This window comes from Diabrotica virgifera, chromosome 6 (genome assembly GCF_917563875.1).
Source record: "Diabrotica virgifera virgifera chromosome 6, PGI_DIABVI_V3a".
Lineage (NCBI taxonomy): Eukaryota > Metazoa > Arthropoda > Insecta > Coleoptera > Chrysomelidae > Diabrotica > Diabrotica virgifera.
In genome coordinates, this window is record NC_065448.1 from 87,863,537 (window position 1) to 87,873,014 (window position 9,478).

A 9,478-nucleotide genomic window follows, 5' to 3' on the forward strand; every position below is an offset into this window, starting at 1 on the left:
TTCGTCATAATTTTTGAACGGTCAGATCGCTGTGTCTCTTATTTTGGTCAATCGTTACACTATTACCACCTAATCAACTGATTTATTCAAACTGAAAAAAAATCAGGCCCGGATTTAAAAAATTAGTTCGTTTTGGTCTTAGAAAAAATTTCACCCTGTATATGCTTTTTAAAAACTCTAATGTGAATTTTACAAATTAGACAAATAGGCAATTAAAATGGCATATTTATTTTTCCCCACACGGTTACTTAATTTTTTATTAAAAAATCAAATTTGTCAAAATCGGAATTTTAACCCAAAAATGAAAAAAATATATCACGGTTAACTCGCTACAACTTTGTTCCATTTTAATATTTTTTTTTCTAAAATTTTTACAGCACATATCTCTTACCATTGTAAAGATTATGAAAATTGTTGTATACTTTTAGTCTTCTTCTCGTAAAAGTTATGAATTTTAATTTAATAAATGAAAAATGAAAAAATTTAAAATTTATCTATTTGATCACGTCTATGTTAAACTATAGAGTCCAAAGATAAGTGTTATGGGGACTTTTAAATCTAGACGTGTTATAGAAAAAAAAAATGGTAAAACTTTTAATTTTAAGAAAAACGTTGTTTAATTTTTTTTATTTTTATGGTAAAATTGCGATTTTGACGAATTTGATTTTTTAATAAAAAATTAAGTAATTGTGTGGGGAAAAATAAATATGCCATTTTAATTGCCTATTTGTTTAATTTGTAAATTTTTTTCTAAGACCCAAACGAACTAATTTTTTAAAGCCAGACCCGATTTTTTTCTAATTTGAATAATCAGTTGATTGGGTGGTAACATAAATTAAATATTTGTTTAAAAAAAATTAATTTTTGTAATAAAAGTTAATTTTTTTAAATCTATGGTTCACTTTACTTTACCAAACTTTCAATTCATAGTCAAATTTGATTTTTTTATAAAAATTTATGTAATCGTATGGGGAAAAAATATGCCATTTTAATTGCCTATTTGTCTAATTTGTCAAACTCATATTAGAGTTTTCAAAAAGCGTATACAGGGTGAAATTTTTTCTAAGGCTCAAACGAACTAATTTTTTAAAGCCGGACCTGATTTTTTTCTAGTTTGAATAAATCAGTTGATTAGGTGGTAATAGTGTAACGATTGACCAAAATAAGAGACACATCGATCTGACCGTTCAAAAATTATGACGAATACAAATTTCTGTCAAAATGCAAAACTCGCCCTGTATATTATTAAACAATGAGAGCAGACACTTTTTAATGGTCATTTGTTATACCCCATAGGGGCCTCTATACGAGGTAGGAGTATGTACATGTACAGTTTCTCATGACTCATCCTGTATATAATAATATTAGATTAATATTATATTAAGATTTTAGAACACGAGTCGCCAGAATTTTGCTAAGAATATCCTAAGTGATTTTTAGAATATCATATCATAAGAATGAAACGTTTATTGGTGTTTATCTCGATATGTATACAATGTGACATTTATTGTTTTTCCCCTGTACTCTATAATTTAGCCTACTTAAGTCAAAATATGAACTACTTAGCAGTACAAATTAATAATTAAGCATTTATACATTAGAATGCAAAAATATTTTGCATTCAGCTAACGCGAATGTGTAGCTTGTGGAATGTTTCCCATTCAGTGTGGTTTTGGTTGTAAAATTATGAGGTTGGTTAACATTAAGTAAAAACTTACCAGAGCCCTTTCTTATTTTACTTATAAATATAGTAGGTATAGTGAATTGTACTACATGTTTTATTTGTAAATAAGCCACAATTCAAGTTAAAAATGAAATTTATTGATGTTTCGACTTCCACTTCGGAAGTCGTCATTGAAATACAAAATATTAATAAATTAAAAATAGTTTGTTTGTGTTGCTTAGTAAAAAAATTCTTCTAAAAATTTAATTTAATCTGGCTTAAACTATAGTATATATTTCTAAATAAAATAGTAAATTTTTTTCAAAAAGATTCCACAAAGAAACAGCTTCAGAATAATATAAAGTACATACAGTAAAATTGTAAAAAATGATTTTTTTTGTCCTTAAATCTTAACTTTCCTATACTAACGTGGTTAAAAATTATTCATAGAAGTAAATAAATTTTAATACAGACCCACTTTCTACAACAATAGTAGTAGATACAATAGGTAAACATCTGGGTGGTGGTTTTATGACTTTGAAATGCGGAAAGAATAGTATCATAAAATGCATTATTATCGGTACCCTATTATAAAAATTAAGTAATAAATGTTCCAAAGGGCTGTGTTAGCTATATTCAAAATTACATACTTGTTAATTTAAAAATTATTTTACTTTTATACTTATATATCAGTTCATTGTCCGTAGATATATTATACCTATTCGTGTTTTATTCATTATTAATGATAAAATCTAAAAATCAGTTTATTAGACTGATCTTTTAAAAAATATTGAGAGATGAAAATTGAGTCCTATAACAATAATAATTACAAGAATAAAAAATCGCTAAACGCCGTAAAAATGAGTGGCGCATACAATATTCCAGCTACAAAAGATCTGATATGAATATTACGTGGCGCGACAATGTATTTTCATTTTGATGCAAATCAAAATTCTAGTTTTATTTTAAAAGATTTTTCCATAATATTTGCTCAATTTGAAGTAAAACGCGTCACAAAAGACTAACTTTGATAGTTTGAATTTTGAAATTCTTTTGTGGCGCGTTTACTTCAAATTTAGCAAATATTATGGAAAAATCTTTTAAAATAAAACTAGAATTTTGTTTTGCATCGAAATGAAAATACATTGTCGCGCCACGTAATATTCATATCAGATCTTTTGTAGCTGGAATATTGTATGCGCCACTCATTTTTACGGCATTTATCGGTTTTTTATTCTTCAATTGGGAGTTTTTTAAAGTTATTTATAAATTAAATGTATGAAGTTGAATGCAATGTTTTTCTCGATTACCTACACGTTAAGCTTTATAAATGTTATACTTTGTCGCATTACCTCCCAAATGACTTAGTGTCCATCGAATTTACACTCAATTTTTTTCTATTCGAAACAGATTGAAAAAAAAATATTGGGATGGCTGGTAAATAAACTCCGATTGCCCGTTGCCAGATCAAATTTAGCGTCGTAATCACTACAACTACATAAACCATTTCGAGAATAATCGTTGAACTGGATTATACTTCTGTAGCTCAATAACTTCTAAACGGTTTAACCGATTTTGATCACTAAACATGAGTTTGAAACGTATTGACAAGTAGTATCTGATGCATCTAAGGTCAAGTATGTTAACTGATTACAGGAATTATTGAGCTTGGAACCCGTTTTTTCCCATAGATAATAGATTTGGTCATACTTATAAAGCCTGTAACTTAAAAATTCGAATTTTCCCGGATATGGGGTACACATCGTTAGATTCGTCTAGAGTCCTTCTACAAACGCTCAGTTATTTACGCAATTCGTAGATTGAAATTTTTAGTAATTGTCGAAAAACCAAAATTTTCAAAGTTTAGTTTTTCAGTTTTTCGGCTATAATACTGAGCCGTGTGTATGTCTGATCCTGACGGCTCACAGACCATTTGAAATCTGAAATCAACACTATTGATTGGGTGTATTTGCGGTTCTCCTGTATATTCTTGAACTGAAGATATATAGCCCCAAAAAATATACCGTTTTGTACCTACCAAGTCCTATAACTGGCTTATGGGTGGTCAAAGATCCCAAACTACACCGGTTCTGAATCGGCCCTAACCCCCTCTTCAAACACAGAAAAAAAAATTCAGATCGGTTTAACTTATCCACACACATACATACATACATACATAGATACATACAATATAAGTGTATACACTTGTATACACTTATACACATATACACTTGTACATATCCACAAACATTTTCCCTTTTTTAATTAGAAATTGAGTCATATTTCTGAGCTCGGTAACTTTTGAATGGTATAACCGATTTTCAAAATTAGACATGCGTTGGAAAGGCAATGATCAGTACTATTAGAAGCCGCAAAGCTAGCTTGAATATTAAGCTAGCGTGACATCTCTCCTGAAGCGGGGTTAAGGGGTGAAAAAATATTAGGGTGGTAATAAATTAGTTTAACATGGGTGAAAAACTACTGCATAGGTTAAATTGGATTCCGCTCATGCAATGCCGTTTTATCGAGCATTTTGCTAGCTTGAATATTAAGCTAGCGTGACCTCTCTCCTGAAGCGGGGCTAAGGGGTGAAAAATTATTAGGGTGGTAATAAATTAGTTTAACATGGGTGAAAAATTATTCCATAGGTTAAATTGGATTCCGCTCATGCAATGCCGTTTTATCGAGAATTTTGCTAGCTTAAATATTAAGCTAGCGTGACATCTCTCCTGAAGCGGGGTTAAGGGGTGAAAAATTATTAGGGTGGTAATAAATTAGTTTAATATGGGTGAAAAATTACTGCATAGGTTAAATTGGATTCCGCTCATGCAATGCCGTTTTATCGAGAATTTTGCTAGCTTGAATATTAAGCTAGCGTGACATCTCTCCTGAAGCGGGGCTAAGGGGTGAAAAATTATTAGGGTGGTAATAAATTAGTTTAACATGGGTGAAAAATTATTCCATAGGTTAAATTGGATTCCGCTCATGCAATGCCGTTTTATCGAGAATTTTGCTAGCTTAAATATTAAGCTAGCGTGACATCTCTCCTGAAGCGGGGTTAAGGGGTGAAAAATTATTAGGGTGGTAATAAATTAGTTTAACATGAGTGAAAAGTTATTGCATAGGTTAAATTGGATTCCGCTTATGCAATGCCGTTTTATCGAGAATTTTGCTAGCTTGAATATTAAGCTAGCGTGACATCTCTCCTGAAGCGGGGTGAAGGGGTGAAAAATTATTAGGGTGGTAATAAATTAGTTTAACATGGCTGAAAAATTATTGCATAGGTTAAATTGGATTGCGCTCATGCAATGCCGTTTTATCGAGAATTTTGCTAGCTTGAATATTAAGCTAGCCTGACATCTCTCCTGAAGCGGGGCTAAGGGGTGAAAAATTATTAGGGTGGTAATAAATTAGTTTAACATGGGTGAAAAATTATAGTGTAGGTTAAATTGGATTCCGCTCATGCAATGCCGTTTTATCGAGAATTTTGCTAGCTTGAATATTAAGCTAGCGTGACATCTCTCCTGAAGTGGGGTTAAGGGGTAAAAAATTATTAGAGTGGTAATAAATTAGTTTAACATGGGTGAAAAATTATTGCATAGGTTAAATTGGATTCTGCTCAAGCAGTGCCGTTTTATCGAGAATTTTGCTAGCTTGAATATTAAGCTAGCGTGACATCTCTCCTGAAGCGGGGTTAAGGGGTGAAAAATTATTAGGGTGGTAATAAATTAGTTTAACATGGGTGAAAAATTATTGCATAGGTTAAATTGGATTCCGCTCATGCAATGCCGTTTTATCGAGAATTTTGCTAGCTTGAATATTAAGCTAGCCTGACATCTCTTCTGAAGCGGGGTTAAGGGGTGAAAAATTATTAGGGTGGTAATAAATTAGTTTAACATGGGTGAAAAATTATAGTGTAGGTTAAATTGGATTCCGCTCATGCAATGCCGTTTTATCGAGAATTTTGCTAGCTTGAATATTAAGCTAGCGTGACATCTCTCCTGAAGTGGGGTTAAGGGGTAAAAAATTATTAGAGTGGTAATAAATTAGTTTAACATGGGTGAAAAATTATTGCATAGGTTAAATTGGATTCTGCTCAAGCAGTGCCGTTTTATCGAGAATTTTGCTAGCTTGAATATTAAGCTAGCGTGACATCTCTCCTGAAGCGGGGTTAAGGGGTGAAAAATTATTAGGGTGGTAATAAATTAGTTTAACATGGGTGAAAAATTATTGCATAGGTTAAATTTGATTCCGCTTATGCAATGCCGTTTTATCGAGAATTTTGCTAGCTTGAATGTTAAGCTAGCGTGACATCTCTCCTGAAGTGGGGTTAAGGGGTGAAAAATTATGAGTGTGGTAATAAATTAGTGAAAAATTGGTGAAAAATTATTGCATCGGTTAAATTGGATTCCGCTCATGCAATGCCGTTTTATCGAGAATTTTGCTAGCTTGAATATTAAGCTAGCGTGACATCTCTCCTGAAGCGGGGCTAAGGGGTGAAAAATTATTAGGGTGGTAATAAATTAGTTTAACATGGGTGAAAAATTATTGCATAGGTTAAATTGGATTGCGCTCATGCAATGCCGTTTTATCGAGAATTTTGCTAGCTTGAATATTAAGCTAGCCTGACATCTCTCCTGAAGCGGGGCTAAGGGGTGAAAAATTATTAGGGTGGTAATAAATTAGTTTAACATGGGTGAAAAATTATAGTGTAGGTTAAATTGGATTCCGCTCATGCAATGCCATTTTATCGAGAATTTTGCTAGCTTGAATATTAAGCTAGCGTGACATCTCTCCTGAAGCGGGGTTAAGGGGTGAAAAATTATTAGGGTGGTAATAAATTAGTTTAACATGGGTGAAAAATTATTGCATAGGTTAAATTGGATTCCGCTCATGCAATGCCGTTTTATCGAGAATTTTGCTAGCTTGAATATTAAGCTAGCGTGACATCTCTCCTGAAGCGGGGTTAAGGGGTAAAAAATTATTAGAGTGGTAATAAATTAGTTTAACATGGGTGAAAAATTATTGCATAGGTTAAATTGGATTCTGCTCATGCAGTGCCGTTTTATCGAGAATTTTGCTAGCTTGAATATTAAGCTAGCGTGACATGTCTCCTGAAGCGGGGTTAAGGGGTGAAAAATTATGAGTGTGGTAATAAATTAGTGAAAAATTGGTGAAAAATTATTGCATCGGTTAAATTGGATTCCGCTCATGCAATGCCGTTTTATCGAGAATTTTGCTAGCTTGAATATTAAGCTAGCGTGACATCTCTCCTGAAGCGGGGCTAAGGGGTGAAAAATTATTAGGGTGGTAATAAATTAGTTTAACATGGGTGAAAAATTATTGCATAGGTTAAATTTGATTCCGCTTATGCAATGCCGTTTTATCGAGAATTTTGCTAGCTTGAATGTTAAGCTAGCGTGACATCTCTCCTGAAGTGTGGTTAAGGGGTGAAAAATTATGAGTGTGGTAATAAATTAGTGAAAAATTGGTGAAAAATTATTGCATCGGTTAAATTGGATTCCGCTCATGCAATGCCGTTTTATCGAGAATTTTGCTAGCTTGAATATTAAGCTAGCGTGACATCTCTCCTGAAGCGGGGCTAAGGGGTGAAAAATTATTAGGGTGGTAATAAATTAGTTTAACATGGGTGAAAAATTATTGCATAGGTTAAATTGGATTGCGCTCATGCAATGCCGTTTTATCGAGAATTTTGCTAGCTTGAATATTAAGCTAGCCTGACATCTCTCCTGAAGCGGGGCTAAGGGGTGAAAAATTATTAGGGTGGTAATAAATTAGTTTAACATGGGTGAAAAATTATAGTGTAGGTTAAATTGGATTCCGCTCATGCAATGCCATTTTATCGAGAATTTTGCTAGCTTGAATATTAAGCTAGCGTGACATCTCTCCTGAAGCGGGGTTAAGGGGTGAAAAATTATTAGGGTGGTAATAAATTAGTTTAACATGGGTGAAAAATTATTGCATAGGTTAAATTGGATTCCGCTCATGCAATGCCGTTTTATCGAGAATTTTGCTAGCTTGAATATTAAGCTAGCGTGACATCTCTCCTGAAGCGGGGTTAAGGGGTAAAAAATTATTAGAGTGGTAATAAATTAGTTTAACATGGGTGAAAAATTATTGCATAGGTTAAATTGGATTCTGCTCATGCAGTGCCGTTTTATCGAGAATTTTGCTAGCTTGAATATTAAGCTAGCGTGACATGTCTCCTGAAGCGGGGTTAAGGGGTGAAAAATTATTAGGGTAGTAATGAATTAGTTTAACATGGGTGAAAAATTATTGCATAGGTTAAATTTGATTCCGCTTATGCAATGCCGTTTTATCGAGAATTTTGCTAGCTTGAATGTTAAGCTAGCGTGACATCTCTCCTGAAGCGGGGTTAAGGGGTGAAAAATTATTAGGGTGGTAATAAATTAGTTTAACATGGGTGAAAAATTATTGCATAGGTTAAATTGGATTCCGCTCATGCAATGCCGTTTTATCGAGAATTTTGCTAGCTTGAATATTAAGCTAGCGTGACATCTCTCCTGAAGTGGGGTTAAGGGCTGAAAAATTATTAGGGTGGTAATAAATTAGTGAAAAATTGGTGAAAAATTATGGCATAGGTTAAATTGGGTTTTGCTCATGTGGCCATGCTAGCTTAAGGTACCTTTAAACATGACAGCAGAATGCGATTGTAGCATACAAAACGCACCAAAGCGACAGATTTGCTCCAGCCGATATCATTTTATCAGCACAGGAAATGTTCTTGCTAATGGAGAGAATTATGTGGGGTATTAATTTATAGTTTCCGAAATCGAAATAAGTCAAACATAATAAAATAGACAGATAATGCAAATAATGCACGTACAAGAAAGGTAACATCATTTCTTGCACTTTACGAATATTGTAGTAATGTAGTATAAATAATAAAATATTTTATTACAATTTATTTAAAGATTAATTTTACAGTATTAGTATACTCCTTTCATTCTATTTACGTCAGGTTGGTTCTTAACAGATATACAGATATGTATAGAGTTCGAAAGCTTTTGTTACTTGTGCAACATTGAATTTGTTATTTAAGTTATGTAGCCCACACATCCCACCATTGGAAAATAGTTTCAGCAGACAAGGAGTATCATTATACTAAAGGCCACATAAATGGACAATATTTTTCTTCAGCTGCCATCTCCGCTACGGAGGTTGGCAATCATCATAGCTATTTTAATTTTTGAGACAGTAGCTCTAAATAGTTGTTTTGAGCTACATTCAAACCATTCTCTCAGGTTTTTTAGCCATGAAATTCGCCTTCTTCCGATGCTTCGTTTGCCATCTATCTTTCCTTGCATTATGAGTCGTAGGATGCCATACTTCTCGCCCCGCATCACATGTCCGAGGTACTGTAGCTTTCTTTCTTTAATTGTAAGTTCAACTTCCTTCTCTTTACCTATTCTTCTCAGTATTTCATTGTTCGCAACTCTATCTACCCAGGAAACCCTCATAATTCTTCTATACAGTCCATTCACTTTACAAATTCCCAACTGTAAACAAACGCACGTGGAAGCTAAACAGGGCCGTACTGAGGTGTATCATATGTTTTTTAAAAATATTTACTTTTGAAACTAATACCGTAAGAATTGCTTGAAATTTAATTGTAAACAAAATTTTGTTCTTTTTAAGGGGAAAGGCGCAAAATATCGGCTGTCAAAATTTTTAATGTGTTTTAAATTGTATTAATTTTTTTCGATTCCTGAGAAAACTAATAAGTATTTTTGAAAAATTTAAACGCAGAATAAAATATTACCTTATTACCGA